Source organism: Schistocerca cancellata, chromosome 1 (assembly GCF_023864275.1).
Source record: "Schistocerca cancellata isolate TAMUIC-IGC-003103 chromosome 1, iqSchCanc2.1, whole genome shotgun sequence".
Taxonomy (NCBI): domain Eukaryota; kingdom Metazoa; phylum Arthropoda; class Insecta; order Orthoptera; family Acrididae; genus Schistocerca; species Schistocerca cancellata.
Window position 1 is genome coordinate 479,773,880 of NC_064626.1, and position 13,989 is coordinate 479,787,868.

Consider the following 13,989-nt stretch of genomic DNA (forward strand, 5'->3'; position numbering starts at 1 on the left):
GAGTCGAAGACGGCTGCACTCATTGCCTGCAAAGAAAACAGCTTCTGCTTCGTGAATTGCCGTAGAACAGTGCGTGGTGCAACGACAGGATTTGTAAGCGCCTTTTGCTCTCATCATTGCTGGCGTTCGTGTCCACGAAATGCGTCCGGAGCACGCCGTTCTATAACGTGAGAGAGTGGATTTTTTTACAGTTGTCAGTTAACCGTGCCTGATTGCTGCGTTCGCTGGAAGAGCACTGCCGTCGTTATCCGGTGTGGTCTAGTGGCTAGGATACCTGGCTCTCACCCAGGAGGCCCGGGTTCGATTCCCGGTACCGGAAATGCGCGTTTTTGTTGCTCCTCTTATGCGACTTGTCTCGACTTTGCTCGACTGACGCTACGCTGACGCGTGCAGAAAGCTACGTTAAGTATGATTCATGGCAACAACCGACGGCGAGAGAGATGCGGCGTGTGTCCACTTGTTGTCGAGCCACGTACCTGTAGCGAAGAGGCTTGGAGGACTGCAAGACATTGCCACGGAGGTGAATGCAGCTAACCACTGTAGTTAGTGTCCTGACAGCGCAGGCGCGTTCATTTGTTTGTATACATGTGATGGAGAACGTGTCTGACACTGCTGTGGCGTGACACTGTGGGCTGGGCTTTGCTGTGTGCCGCCACTTGCATTCCCGCCAGCTGCTTTGGCGGGCGCCTCCGTGGCCGTGATCGTCTAGTGGTTAGGACATTGCGTTGTGGCCGCAATAACCCAGGTTCGAATCCTGGTCACGGCACTTTTGAAAGTTTTGCCTTGCTGCTGTTGCTATAGAGATAGTGCACGAGTACTCGAAATTACAGTGCTCTCTTGATTTTTCACTCGTGTTCCGCAGGCCGCAGTTTGTACTACCACTTCATCACCAACATGTAATGTCGCCTCCCAGAGCGCGGACGTCCGCTGCTCTCTGCAGTCGAAAAGGGCAGTTGTTTGAAGTGCGATGGATGAGCAACCAGTGCCAGCAGAACAGGAAGCTGTGACGTGCACTGTTTCTACAAATGCTGGGAAAACTGGCGCCCAATGCAGCGCACGTAGCGTGGCCGAGCGCTCAAAAATAAAAAAGTAGTGTAGCGGTTATCGCGTCTGCTTCACACGCAGAAGGACCCCCGGTTCGATCCCGGGCGGGAACTGTATTTTCCATCCTATGTCGCATACTACTCCAGTGAGCCACGTCATGTGTGGATCTGCTGCATGGAAAAAATACTACGAAAAATAGCGCTCTAAGGCACTGGTTTAAGGCACTGGTTTAAGGCACCAGTCTCTTCGTAGGCGTGGGTTCGAATCCAGGAGCTGCTGTCTCCTTAACTACGACAGCTACAGACAAGTGGCGTCGCTCCCATACGGCGGGCACGGCATTTTCTTGTTGTGGATGGCCTAAAGAGACGCTTCCAGTGGGAGAGCAGTGGACATACACGGCACAGCGATTGCCAAGACACTTACATTTCGGAGTGATCTTTGTACTACAAAGGAAACGTTTTGCCGCTCGTGGTCCAACGGTAACGTGGCCGAGCGGTCTAAGGCGCTGGTTTTAGGCACCAGTCTCTTCGGAGGCGTGGGTTCGAATCCCACCGTTGCCAGTTTTTACGTCTCATTTTTGTGCCGCTGCTGTGTGTTCTCGTAGGGTAGGATGCAGCTCTTGTGACGCGCGTGTTGTGTAGGTAGCGTGGCCGAGCGGTGTAAAGCGCTGGTTTCAAGCACCAGTCTCTTCGGAGGCGTGGGTTCCAATCCCACACCTGCCAAATGTGTAATTGTTTCCTGAGTCGAAGACAGCTGCACTCATTGCCTGCAAAGAAAACAGCTTCTGCTTCGTGAATTGCCGTAGAACAGTGCGTGGTGCAACGACAGGATTTGTAAGCGCCTTTTGCTCTCATCATTGCTGGCGTTCGTGTCCACGAAATGCGTCCGGAGCACGCCGTTCTATAACGTGAGAGAGTGGATTTTTTTACAGTTGTCAGTTAACCGTGCCTGATTGCTGCGTTCGCTGGAAGAGCACTGCCGTCGTTATCCGGTGTGGTCTAGTGGCTAGGATACCTGGCTCTCACCCAGGAGGCCCGGGTTCGATTCCCGGTACCGGAAATGCGCGTTTTTGTTGCTCCTCTTATGCGACTTGTCTCGACTTTGCTCGACTGACGCTACGCTGACGCGTGCAGAAAGCTACGTTAAGTATGATTCATGGCAACAACCGACGGCGAGAGAGATGCGGCGTGTGTCCACTTGTTGTCGAGCCACGTACCTGTAGCGAAGAGGCTTGGAGGACTGCAAGACATTGCCACGGAGGTGAATGCAGCTAACCACTGTAGTTAGTGTCCTGACAGCGCAGGCGCGTTCATTTGTTTGTATACATGTGATGGAGAACGTGTCTGACACTGCTGTGGCGTGACACTGTGGGCTGGGCTTTGCTGTGTGCCGCCACTTGCATTCCCGCCAGCTGCTTTGGCGGGCGCCTCCGTGGCCGTGATCGTCTAGTGGTTAGGACATTGCGTTGTGGCCGCAATAACCCAGGTTCGAATCCTGGTCACGGCACTTTTGAAAGTTTTGCCTTGCTGCTGTTGCTATAGAGATAGTGCACGAGTACTCGAAATTACAGTGCTCTCTTGATTTTTCACTCGTGTTCCGCAGGCCGCAGTTTGTACTACCACTTCATCACCAACATGTAATGTCGCCTCCCAGAGCGCGGACGTCCGCTGCTCTCTGCAGTCGAAAAGGGCAGTTGTTTGAAGTGCGATGGATGAGCAACCAGTGCCAGCAGAACAGGAAGCTGTGACGTGCACTGTTTCTACAAATGCTGGGAAAACTGGCGCCCAATGCAGCGCACGTAGCGTGGCCGAGCGCTCAAAAATAAAAAAGTAGTGTAGCGGTTATCGCGTCTGCTTCACACGCAGAAGGACCCCCGGTTCGATCCCGGGCGGGAACTGTATTTTCCATCCTATGTCGCATACTACTCCAGTGAGCCACGTCATGTGTGGATCTGCTGCATGGAAAAAATACTACGAAAAATAGCGCTCTAAGGCACTGGTTTAAGGCACTGGTTTAAGGCACCAGTCTCTTCGTAGGCGTGGGTTCGAATCCAGGAGCTGCTGTCTCCTTAACTACGACAGCTACAGACAAGTGGCGTCGCTCCCATACGGCGGGCACGGCATTTTCTTGTTGTGGATGGCCTAAAGAGACGCTTCCAGTGGGAGAGCAGTGGACATACACGGCACAGCGATTGCCAAGACACTTACATTTCGGAGTGATCTTTGTACTACAAAGGAAACGTTTTGCCGCTCGTGGTCCAACGGTAACGTGGCCGAGCGGTCTAAGGCGCTGGTTTTAGGCACCAGTCTCTTCGGAGGCGTGGGTTCGAATCCCACCGTTGCCAGTTTTTACGTCTCATTTTTGTGCCGCTGCTGTGTGTTCTCGTAGGGTAGGATGCAGCTCTTGTGACGCGCGTGTTGTGTAGGTAGCGTGGCCGAGCGGTGTAAAGCGCTGGTTTCAAGCACCAGTCTCTTCGGAGGCGTGGGTTCCAATCCCACACCTGCCAAATGTGTAATTGTTTCCTGAGTCGAAGACAGCTGCACTCATTGCCTGCAAAGAAAACAGCTTCTGCTTCGTGAATTGCCGTAGAACAGTGCGTGGTGCAACGACAGGATTTGTAAGCGCCTTTTGCTCTCATCATTGCTGGCGTTCGTGTCCACGAAATGCGTCCGGAGCACGCCGTTCTATAACGTGAGAGAGTGGATTTTTTTACAGTTGTCAGTTAACCGTGCCTGATTGCTGCGTTCGCTGGAAGAGCACTGCCGTCGTTATCCGGTGTGGTCTAGTGGCTAGGATACCTGGCTCTCACCCAGGAGGCCCGGGTTCGATTCCCGGTACCGGAAATGCGCGTTTTTGTTGCTCCTCTTATGCGACTTGTCTCGACTTTGCTCGACTGACGCTACGCTGACGCGTGCAGAAAGCTACGTTAAGTATGATTCATGGCAACAACCGACGGCGAGAGAGATGCGGCGTGTGTCCACTTGTTGTCGAGCCACGTACCTGTAGCGAAGAGGCTTGGAGGACTGCAAGACATTGCCACGGAGGTGAATGCAGCTAACCACTGTAGTTAGTGTCCTGACAGCGCAGGCGCGTTCATTTGTTTGTATACATGTGATGGAGAACGTGTCTGACACTGCTGTGGCGTGACACTGTGGGCTGGGCTTTGCTGTGTGCCGCCACTTGCATTCCCGCCAGCTGCTTTGGCGGGCGCCTCCGTGGCCGTGATCGTCTAGTGGTTAGGACATTGCGTTGTGGCCGCAATAACCCAGGTTCGAATCCTGGTCACGGCACTTTTGAAAGTTTTGCCTTGCTGCTGTTGCTATAGAGATAGTGCACGAGTACTCGAAATTACAGTGCTCTCTTGATTTTTCACTCGTGTTCCGCAGGCCGCAGTTTGTACTACCACTTCATCACCAACATGTAATGTCGCCTCCCAGAGCGCGGACGTCCGCTGCTCTCTGCAGTCGAAAAGGGCAGTTGTTTGAAGTGCGATGGATGAGCAACCAGTGCCAGCAGAACAGGAAGCTGTGACGTGCACTGTTTCTACAAATGCTGGGAAAACTGGCGCCCAATGCAGCGCACGTAGCGTGGCCGAGCGCTCAAAAATAAAAAAGTAGTGTAGCGGTTATCGCGTCTGCTTCACACGCAGAAGGACCCCCGGTTCGATCCCGGGCGGGAACTGTATTTTCCATCCTATGTCGCATACTACTCCAGTGAGCCACGTCATGTGTGGATCTGCTGCATGGAAAAAATACTACGAAAAATAGCGCTCTAAGGCACTGGTTTAAGGCACTGGTTTAAGGCACCAGTCTCTTCGTAGGCGTGGGTTCGAATCCAGGAGCTGCTGTCTCCTTAACTACGACAGCTACAGACAAGTGGCGTCGCTCCCATACGGCGGGCACGGCATTTTCTTGTTGTGGATGGCCTAAAGAGACGCTTCCAGTGGGAGAGCAGTGGACATACACGGCACAGCGATTGCCAAGACACTTACATTTCGGAGTGATCTTTGTACTACAAAGGAAACGTTTTGCCGCTCGTGGTCCAACGGTAACGTGGCCGAGCGGTCTAAGGCGCTGGTTTTAGGCACCAGTCTCTTCGGAGGCGTGGGTTCGAATCCCACCGTTGCCAGTTTTTACGTCTCATTTTTGTGCCGCTGCTGTGTGTTCTCGTAGGGTAGGATGCAGCTCTTGTGACGCGCGTGTTGTGTAGGTAGCGTGGCCGAGCGGTGTAAAGCGCTGGTTTCAAGCACCAGTCTCTTCGGAGGCGTGGGTTCCAATCCCACACCTGCCAAATGTGTAATTGTTTCCTGAGTCGAAGACAGCTGCACTCATTGCCTGCAAAGAAAACAGCTTCTGCTTCGTGAATTGCCGTAGAACAGTGCGTGGTGCAACGACAGGATTTGTAAGCGCCTTTTGCTCTCATCATTGCTGGCGTTCGTGTCCACGAAATGCGTCCGGAGCACGCCGTTCTATAACGTGAGAGAGTGGATTTTTTTACAGTTGTCAGTTAACCGTGCCTGATTGCTGCGTTCGCTGGAAGAGCACTGCCGTCGTTATCCGGTGTGGTCTAGTGGCTAGGATACCTGGCTCTCACCCAGGAGGCCCGGGTTCGATTCCCGGTACCGGAAATGCGCGTTTTTGTTGCTCCTCTTATGCGACTTGTCTCGACTTTGCTCGACTGACGCTACGCTGACGCGTGCAGAAAGCTACGTTAAGTATGATTCATGGCAACAACCGACGGCGAGAGAGATGCGGCGTGTGTCCACTTGTTGTCGAGCCACGTACCTGTAGCGAAGAGGCTTGGAGGACTGCAAGACATTGCCACGGAGGTGAATGCAGCTAACCACTGTAGTTAGTGTCCTGACAGCGCAGGCGCGTTCATTTGTTTGTATACATGTGATGGAGAACGTGTCTGACACTGCTGTGGCGTGACACTGTGGGCTGGGCTTTGCTGTGTGCCGCCACTTGCATTCCCGCCAGCTGCTTTGGCGGGCGCCTCCGTGGCCGTGATCGTCTAGTGGTTAGGACATTGCGTTGTGGCCGCAATAACCCAGGTTCGAATCCTGGTCACGGCACTTTTGAAAGTTTTGCCTTGCTGCCGTTGCTATAGAGATAGTGCACGAGTACTCGAAATTACAGTGCTCTCTTGATTTTTCACTCGTGTTCCGCAGGCCGCAGTTTGTACTACCACTTCATCACCAACATGTAATGTCGCCTCCCAGAGCGCGGACGTCCGCTGCTCTCTGCAGTCGAAAAGGGCAGTTGTTTGAAGTGCGATGGATGAGCAACCAGTGCCAGCAGAACAGGAAGCTGTGACGTGCACTGTTTCTACAAATGCTGGGAAAACTGGCGCCCAATGCAGCGCACGTAGCGTGGCCGAGCGCTCAAAAATAAAAAAGTAGTGTAGCGGTTATCGCGTCTGCTTCACACGCAGAAGGACCCCCGGTTCGATCCCGGGCGGGAACTGTATTTTCCATCCTATGTCGCATACTACTCCAGTGAGCCACGTCATGTGTGGATCTGCTGCATGGAAAAAATACTACGAAAAATAGCGCTCTAAGGCACTGGTTTAAGGCACTGGTTTAAGGCACCAGTCTCTTCGTAGGCGTGGGTTCGAATCCAGGAGCTGCTGTCTCCTTAACTACGACAGCTACAGACAAGTGGCGTCGCTCCCATACGGCGGGCACGGCATTTTCTTGTTGTGGATGGCCTAAAGAGACGCTTCCAGTGGGAGAGCAGTGGACATACACGGCACAGCGATTGCCAAGACACTTACATTTCGGAGTGATCTTTGTACTACAAAGGAAACGTTTTGCCGCTCGTGGTCCAACGGTAACGTGGCCGAGCGGTCTAAGGCGCTGGTTTTAGGCACCAGTCTCTTCGGAGGCGTGGGTTCGAATCCCACCGTTGCCAGTTTTTACGTCTCATTTTTGTGCCGCTGCTGTGTGTTCTCGTAGGGTAGGATGCAGCTCTTGTGACGCGCGTGTTGTGTAGGTAGCGTGGCCGAGCGGTGTAAAGCGCTGGTTTCAGGCACCAGTCTCTTCGGAGGCGTGGGTTCCAATCCCACACCTGCCAAATGTGTAATTGTTTCCTGAGTCGAAGACAGCTGCACTCATTGCCTGCAAAGAAAACAGCTTCTGCTTCGTGAATTGCCGTAGAACAGTGCGTGGTGCAACGACAGGATTTGTAAGCGCCTTTTGCTCTCATCATTGCTGGCGTTCGTGTCCACGAAATGCGTCCGGAGCACGCCGTTCTATAACGTGAGAGAGTGGATTTTTTTACAGTTGTCAGTTAACCGTGCCTGATTGCTGCGTTCGCTGGAAGAGCACTGCCGTCGTTATCCGGTGTGGTCTAGTGGCTAGGATACCTGGCTCTCACCCAGGAGGCCCGGGTTCGATTCCCGGTACCGGAAATGCGCGTTTTTGTTGCTCCTCTTATGCGACTTGTCTCGACTTTGCTCGACTGACGCTACGCTGACGCGTGCAGAAAGCTATGTTAAGTATGATTCATGGCAACAACCGACGGCGAGAGAGATGCGGCGTGTGTCCACTTGTTGTCGAGCCACGTACCTGTAGCGAAGAGGCTTGGAGGACTGCAAGACATTGCCACGGAGGTGAATGCAGCTAACCACTGTAGTTAGTGTCCTGACAGCGCAGGCGCGTTCATTTGTTTGTATACATGTGATGGAGAACGTGTCTGACACTGCTGTGGCGTGACACTGTGGGCTGGGCTTTGCTGTGTGCCGCCACTTGCATTCCCGCCAGCTGCTTTGGCGGGCGCCTCCGTGGCCGTGATCGTCTAGTGGTTAGGACATTGCGTTGTGGCCGCAATAACCCAGGTTCGAATCCTGGTCACGGCACTTTTGAAAGTTTTGCCTTGCTGCCGTTGCTATAGAGATAGTGCACGAGTACTCGAAATTACAGTGCTCTCTTGATTTTTCACTCGTGTTCCGCAGGCCGCAGTTTGTACTACCACTTCATCACCAACATGTAATGTCGCCTCCCAGAGCGCGGACGTCCGCTGCTCTCTGCAGTCGAAAAGGGCAGTTGTTTGAAGTGCGATGGATGAGCAACCAGTGCCAGCAGAACAGGAAGCTGTGACGTGCACTGTTTCTACAAATGCTGGGAAAACTGGCGCCCAATGCAGCGCACGTAGCGTGGCCGAGCGCTCAAAAATAAAAAAGTAGTGTAGCGGTTATCGCGTCTGCTTCACACGCAGAAGGACCCCCGGTTCGATCCCGGGCGGGAACTGTATTTTCCATCCTAAGTCGAATACTACTCCAGTGAGCCACGTCATGTGTGGATCTGCTGCATGGAAAAAATACTACGAAAAATAGCGCTCTAAGGCACTGGTTTAAGGCACTGGTTTAAGGCACCAGTCTCTTCGTAGGCGTGGGTTCGAATCCAGGAGCTGCTGTCTCCTTAACTACGACAGCTACAGACAAGTGGCGTCGCTCCCATACGGCGGGCACGGCATTTTCTTGTTGTGGATGGCCTAAAGAGACGCTTCCAGTGGGAGAGCAGTGGACATACACGGCACAGCGATTGCCAAGACACTTACATTTCGGAGTGATCTTTGTACTACAAAGGAAACGTTTTGCCGCTCGTGGTCCAACGGTAACGTGGCCGAGCGGTCTAAGGCGCTGGTTTTAGGCACCAGTCTCTTCGGAGGCGTGGGTTCGAATCCCACCGTTGCCAGTTTTTACGTCTCATTTTTGTGCCGCTGCTGTGTGTTCTCGTAGGGTAGGATGCAGCTCTTGTGACGCGCGTGTTGTGTAGGTAGCGTGGCCGAGCGGTGTAAAGCGCTGGTTTCAGGCACCAGTCTCTTCGGAGGCGTGGGTTCCAATCCCACACCTGCCAAATGTGTAATTGTTTCCTGAGTCGAAGACGGCTGCACTCATTGCCTGCAAAGAAAACAGCTTCTGCTTCGTGAATTGCCGTAGAACAGTGCGTGGTGCAACGACAGGATTTGTAAGCGCCTTTTGCTCTCATCATTGCTGGCGTTCGTGTCCACGAAATGCGTCCGGAGCACGCCGTTCTATAACGTGAGAGAGTGGATTTTTTTACAGTTGTCAGTTAACCGTGCCTGATTGCTGCGTTCGCTGGAAGAGCACTGCCGTCGTTATCCGGTGTGGTCTAGTGGCTAGGATACCTGGCTCTCACCCAGGAGGCCCGGGTTCGATTCCCGGTACCGGAAATGCGCGTTTTTGTTGCTCCTCTTATGCGACTTGTCTCGACTTTGCTCGACTGACGCTACGCTGACGCGTGCAGAAAGCTACGTTAAGTATGATTCACGGCAACACCCGACGGCGAGAGAGATGCGGCGTGTGTCCACTTGTTGTCGAGCCACGTACCTGTAGCGAAGAGGCTTGGAGGACTGCAAGACATTGCCACGGAGGTGAATGCAGCTAACCACTGTAGTTAGTGTCCTGACAGCGCAGGCGCGTTCATTTGTTTGTATACATGTGATGGAGAACGTGTCTGACACTGCTGTGGCGTGACACTGTGGGCTGGGCTTTGCTGTGTGCCGCCACTTGCATTCCCGCCAGCTGCTTTGGCGGGCGCCTCCGTGGCCGTGATCGTCTAGTGGTTAGGACATTGCGTTGTGGCCGCAATAACCCAGGTTCGAATCCTGGTCACGGCACTTTTGAAAGTTTTGCCTTGCTGCCGTTGCTATAGAGATAGTGCACGAGTACTCGAAATTACAGTGCTCTCTTGATTTTTCACTCGTGTTCCGCAGGCCGCAGTTTGTACTACCACTTCATCACCAACATGTAATGTCGCCTCCCAGAGCGCGGACGTCCGCTGCTCTCTGCAGTCGAAAAGGGCAGTTATTTGAAGTGCGATGGATGAGCAACAAGTGCCAGCAGAACAGGAAGCTGTGACGTGCACTGTTTCTACAAATGCTGGGAAAACTGGCGCCCAATGCAGCGCACGTAGCGTGGCCGAGCGCTCAAAAATAAAAAAGTAGTGTAGCGGTTATCTCGTCTGCTTCACACGCAGAAGGACCCCCGGTTCGATCCCGGGCGGGAACTGTATTTTCCATCCTATGTCGCATACTACTCCAGTGAGCCACGTCATGTGTGGATCTGCTGCATGGAAAAAATACTATGAAAAATAGCGCTCTAAGGCACTGGTTTAAGGCACTGGTTTAAGGCACCAGTCTCTTCGTAGGCGTGGGTTCGAATCCAGGAGCTGCTGTCTCCTTAACTACGACAGCTACAGACAAGTGGCGTCGCTCCCATACGGCGGGCACGGCATTTTCTTGTTGTGGATGGCCTAAAGAGACGCTTCCAGTGGGAGAGCAGTGGACATACACGGCACAGCGATTGCCAAGACACTTACATTTCGGAGTGATCTTTGTACTACAAAGGAAACGTTTTGCCGCTCGTGGTCCAACGGTAACGTGGCCGAGCGGTCTAAGGCGCTGGTTTTAGGCACCAGTCTCTTCGGAGGCGTGGGTTCGAATCCCACCGTTGCCAGTTTTTACGTCTCATTTTTGTGCCGCTGCTGTGTGTTCTCGTAGGGTAGGATGCAGCTCTTGTGACGCGCGTGTTGTGTAGGTAGCGTGGCCGAGCGGTGTAAAGCGCTGGTTTCAGGCACCAGTCTCTTCGGAGGCGTGGGTTCCAATCCCACACCTGCCAAATGTGTAATTGTTTCCTGAGTCGAAGACGGCTGCACTCATTGCCTGCAAAGAAAACAGCTTCTGCTTCGTGAATTGCCGTAGAACAGTGCGTGGTGCAACGACAGGATTTGTAAGCGCCTTTTGCTCTCATCATTGCTGGCGTTCGTGTCCACGAAATGCGTCCGGAGCACGCCGTTCTATAACGTGAGAGAGTGGATTTTTTTACAGTTGTCAGTTAACCGTGCCTGATTGCTGCGTTCGCTGGAAGAGCACTGCCGTCGTTATCCGGTGTGGTCTAGTGGCTAGGATACCTGGCTCTCACCCAGGAGGCCCGGGTTCGATTCCCGGTACCGGAAATGCGCGTTTTTGTTGCTCCTCTTATGCGACTTGTCTCGACTTTGCTCGACTGACGCTACGCTGACGCGTGCAGAAAGCTATGTTAAGTATGATTCATGGCAACAACCGACGGCGAGAGAGATGCGGCGTGTGTCCACTTGTTGTCGAGCCACGTACCTGTAGCGAAGAGGCTTGGAGGACTGCAAGACATTGCCACGGAGGTGAATGCAGCTAACCACTGTAGTTAGTGTCCTGACAGCGCAGGCGCGTTCATTTGTTTGTATACATGTGATGGAGAACGTGTCTGACACTGCTGTGGCGTGACACTGTGGGCTGGGCTTTGCTGTGTGCCGCCACTTGCATTCCCGCCAGCTGCTTTGGCGGGCGCCTCCGTGGCCGTGATCGTCTAGTGGTTAGGACATTGCGTTGTGGCCGCAATAACCCAGGTTCGAATCCTGGTCACGGCACTTTTGAAAGTTTTGCCTTGCTGCCGTTGCTATAGAGATAGTGCACGAGTACTCGAAATTACAGTGCTCTCTTGATTTTTCACTCGTGTTCCGCAGGCCGCAGTTTGTACTACCACTTCATCACCAACATGTAATGTCGCCTCCCAGAGCGCGGACGTCCGCTGCTCTCTGCAGTCGAAAAGGGCAGTTGTTTGAAGTGCGATGGATGAGCAACCAGTGCCAGCAGAACAGGAAGCTGTGACGTGCACTGTTTCTACAAATGCTGGGAAAACTGGCGCCCAATGCAGCGCACGTAGCGTGGCCGAGCGCTCAAAAATAAAAAAGTAGTGTAGCGGTTATCGCGTCTGCTTCACACGCAGAAGGACCCCCGGTTCGATCCCGGGCGGGAACTGTATTTTCCATCCTAAGTCGAATACTACTCCAGTGAGCCACGTCATGTGTGGATCTGCTGCATGGAAAAAATACTACGAAAAATAGCGCTCTAAGGCACTGGTTTAAGGCACTGGTTTAAGGCACCAGTCTCTTCGTAGGCGTGGGTTCGAATCCAGGAGCTGCTGTCTCCTTAACTACGACAGCTACAGACAAGTGGCGTCGCTCCCATACGGCGGGCACGGCATTTTCTTGTTGTGGATGGCCTAAAGAGACGCTTCCAGTGGGAGAGCAGTGGACATACACGGCACAGCGATTGCCAAGACACTTACATTTCGGAGTGATCTTTGTACTACAAAGGAAACGTTTTGCCGCTCGTGGTCCAACTGTAACGTGGCCGAGCGGTCTAAGGCGCTGGTTTTAGGCACCAGTCTCTTCGGAGGCGTGGGTTCGAATCCCACCGTTGCCAGTTTTTACGTCTCATTTTTGTGCCGCTGCTGTGTGTTCTCGTAGGGTAGGATGCAGCTCTTGTGACGCGCGTGTTGTGTAGGTAGCGTGGCCGAGCGGTGTAAAGCGCTGGTTTCAGGCACCAGTCTCTTCGGAGGCGTGGGTTCCAATCCCACACCTGCCAAATGTGTAATTGTTTCCTGAGTCGAAGACGGCTGCACTCATTGCCTGCAAAGAAAACAGCTTCTGCTTCGTGAATTGCCGTAGAACAGTGCGTGGTGCAACGACAGGATTTGTAAGCGCCTTTTGCTCTCATCATTGCTGGCGTTCGTGTCCACGAAATGCGTCCGGAGCACGCCGTTCTATAACGTGAGAGAGTGGATTTTTTTACAGTTGTCAGTTAACCGTGCCTGATTGCTGCGTTCGCTGGAAGAGCACTGCCGTCGTTATCCGGTGTGGTCTAGTGGCTAGGATACCTGGCTCTCACCCAGGAGGCCCGGGTTCGATTCCCGGTACCGGAAATGCGCGTTTTTGTTGCTCCTCTTATGCGACTTGTCTCGACTTTGCTCGACTGACGCTACGCTGACGCGTGCAGAAAGCTACGTTAAGTATGATTCACGGCAACACCCGACGGCGAGAGAGATGCGGCGTGTGTCCACTTGTTGTCGAGCCACGTACCTGTAGCGAAGAGGCTTGGAGGACTGCAAGACATTGCCACGGAGGTGAATGCAGCTAACCACTGTAGTTAGTGTCCTGACAGCGCAGGCGCGTTCATTTGTTTGTATACATGTGATGGAGAACGTGTCTGACACTGCTGTGGCGTGACACTGTGGGCTGGGCTTTGCTGTGTGCCGCCACTTGCATTCCCGCCAGCTGCTTTGGCGGGCGCCTCCGTGGCCGTGATCGTCTAGTGGTTAGGACATTGCGTTGTGGCCGCAATAACCCAGGTTCGAATCCTGGTCACGGCACTTTTGAAAGTTTTGCCTTGCTGCCGTTGCTATAGAGATAGTGCACGAGTACTCGAAATTACAGTGCTCTCTTGATTTTTCACTCGTGTTCCGCAGGCCGCAGTTTGTACTACCACTTCATCACCAACATGTAATGTCGCCTCCCAGAGCGCGGACGTCCGCTGCTCTCTGCAGTCGAAAAGGGCAGTTATTTGAAGTGCGATGGATGAGCAACAAGTGCCAGCAGAACAGGAAGCTGTGACGTGCACTGTTTCTACAAATGCTGGGAAAACTGGCGCCCAATGCAGCGCACGTAGCGTGGCCGAGCGCTCAAAAATAAAAAAGTAGTGTAGCGGTTATCTCGTCTGCTTCACACGCAGAAGGACCCCCGGTTCGATCCCGGGCGGGAACTGTATTTTCCATCCTATGTCGCATACTACTCCAGTGAGCCACGTCATGTGTGGATCTGCTGCATGGAAAAAATACTATGAAAAATAGCGCTCTAAGGCACTGGTTTAAGGCACTGGTTTAAGGCACCAGTCTCTTCGTAGGCGTGGGTTCGAATCCAGGAGCTGCTGTCTCCTTAACTACGACAGCTACAGACAAGTGGCGTCGCTCCCATACGGCGGGCACGGCATTTTCTTGTTGTGGATGGCCTAAAGAGACGCTTCCAGTGGGAGAGCAGTGGACATACACGGCACAGCGATTGCCAAGACACTTACATTTCGGAGTGATCTTTGTACTACAAAGGAAACG

General features: G+C 53.2%; 1 protein-coding gene and 23 non-coding genes across 24 annotated transcripts in view; all 24 read left to right on the forward strand.

The window, feature by feature from the left end:
- LOC126184654 (calphotin-like) overlaps positions 1-13,989 on the forward strand; it is a 137,231-nt gene that overhangs the window by 53,032 nt on the left and 70,210 nt on the right. The gene's annotated exons all lie outside the window — the stretch shown is intronic.
- Trnae-cuc (transfer RNA glutamic acid (anticodon CUC)) lies at positions 248-319 on the forward strand. The gene has a single exon. It is a non-coding gene; the product is annotated as a tRNA-Glu (tRNA).
- On the forward strand, positions 695-766 carry Trnah-gug (transfer RNA histidin (anticodon GUG)). Its single transcript has one exon. It is a non-coding gene; the product is annotated as a tRNA-His (tRNA).
- Positions 1,523-1,604, forward strand: Trnal-uag (transfer RNA leucine (anticodon UAG)). Its single transcript has one exon. It is a non-coding gene; the product is annotated as a tRNA-Leu (tRNA).
- Positions 2,032-2,103, forward strand: Trnae-cuc (transfer RNA glutamic acid (anticodon CUC)). The gene has a single exon. It is a non-coding gene; the product is annotated as a tRNA-Glu (tRNA).
- Trnah-gug (transfer RNA histidin (anticodon GUG)) lies at positions 2,479-2,550 on the forward strand. Its single transcript has one exon. It is a non-coding gene; the product is annotated as a tRNA-His (tRNA).
- Trnal-uag (transfer RNA leucine (anticodon UAG)) lies at positions 3,307-3,388 on the forward strand. The gene has a single exon. It is a non-coding gene; the product is annotated as a tRNA-Leu (tRNA).
- On the forward strand, positions 3,816-3,887 carry Trnae-cuc (transfer RNA glutamic acid (anticodon CUC)). Its single transcript has one exon. It is a non-coding gene; the product is annotated as a tRNA-Glu (tRNA).
- Positions 4,263-4,334, forward strand: Trnah-gug (transfer RNA histidin (anticodon GUG)). Its single transcript has one exon. It is a non-coding gene; the product is annotated as a tRNA-His (tRNA).
- Positions 5,091-5,172, forward strand: Trnal-uag (transfer RNA leucine (anticodon UAG)). The gene has a single exon. It is a non-coding gene; the product is annotated as a tRNA-Leu (tRNA).
- On the forward strand, positions 5,600-5,671 carry Trnae-cuc (transfer RNA glutamic acid (anticodon CUC)). The gene has a single exon. It is a non-coding gene; the product is annotated as a tRNA-Glu (tRNA).
- On the forward strand, positions 6,047-6,118 carry Trnah-gug (transfer RNA histidin (anticodon GUG)). The gene has a single exon. It is a non-coding gene; the product is annotated as a tRNA-His (tRNA).
- Positions 6,875-6,956, forward strand: Trnal-uag (transfer RNA leucine (anticodon UAG)). The gene has a single exon. It is a non-coding gene; the product is annotated as a tRNA-Leu (tRNA).
- On the forward strand, positions 7,384-7,455 carry Trnae-cuc (transfer RNA glutamic acid (anticodon CUC)). The gene has a single exon. It is a non-coding gene; the product is annotated as a tRNA-Glu (tRNA).
- Trnah-gug (transfer RNA histidin (anticodon GUG)) lies at positions 7,831-7,902 on the forward strand. Its single transcript has one exon. It is a non-coding gene; the product is annotated as a tRNA-His (tRNA).
- Trnal-uag (transfer RNA leucine (anticodon UAG)) lies at positions 8,659-8,740 on the forward strand. Its single transcript has one exon. It is a non-coding gene; the product is annotated as a tRNA-Leu (tRNA).
- Trnae-cuc (transfer RNA glutamic acid (anticodon CUC)) lies at positions 9,168-9,239 on the forward strand. The gene has a single exon. It is a non-coding gene; the product is annotated as a tRNA-Glu (tRNA).
- On the forward strand, positions 9,615-9,686 carry Trnah-gug (transfer RNA histidin (anticodon GUG)). The gene has a single exon. It is a non-coding gene; the product is annotated as a tRNA-His (tRNA).
- On the forward strand, positions 10,443-10,524 carry Trnal-uag (transfer RNA leucine (anticodon UAG)). Its single transcript has one exon. It is a non-coding gene; the product is annotated as a tRNA-Leu (tRNA).
- On the forward strand, positions 10,952-11,023 carry Trnae-cuc (transfer RNA glutamic acid (anticodon CUC)). The gene has a single exon. It is a non-coding gene; the product is annotated as a tRNA-Glu (tRNA).
- Positions 11,399-11,470, forward strand: Trnah-gug (transfer RNA histidin (anticodon GUG)). Its single transcript has one exon. It is a non-coding gene; the product is annotated as a tRNA-His (tRNA).
- Trnal-uag (transfer RNA leucine (anticodon UAG)) lies at positions 12,227-12,308 on the forward strand. Its single transcript has one exon. It is a non-coding gene; the product is annotated as a tRNA-Leu (tRNA).
- On the forward strand, positions 12,736-12,807 carry Trnae-cuc (transfer RNA glutamic acid (anticodon CUC)). Its single transcript has one exon. It is a non-coding gene; the product is annotated as a tRNA-Glu (tRNA).
- On the forward strand, positions 13,183-13,254 carry Trnah-gug (transfer RNA histidin (anticodon GUG)). Its single transcript has one exon. It is a non-coding gene; the product is annotated as a tRNA-His (tRNA).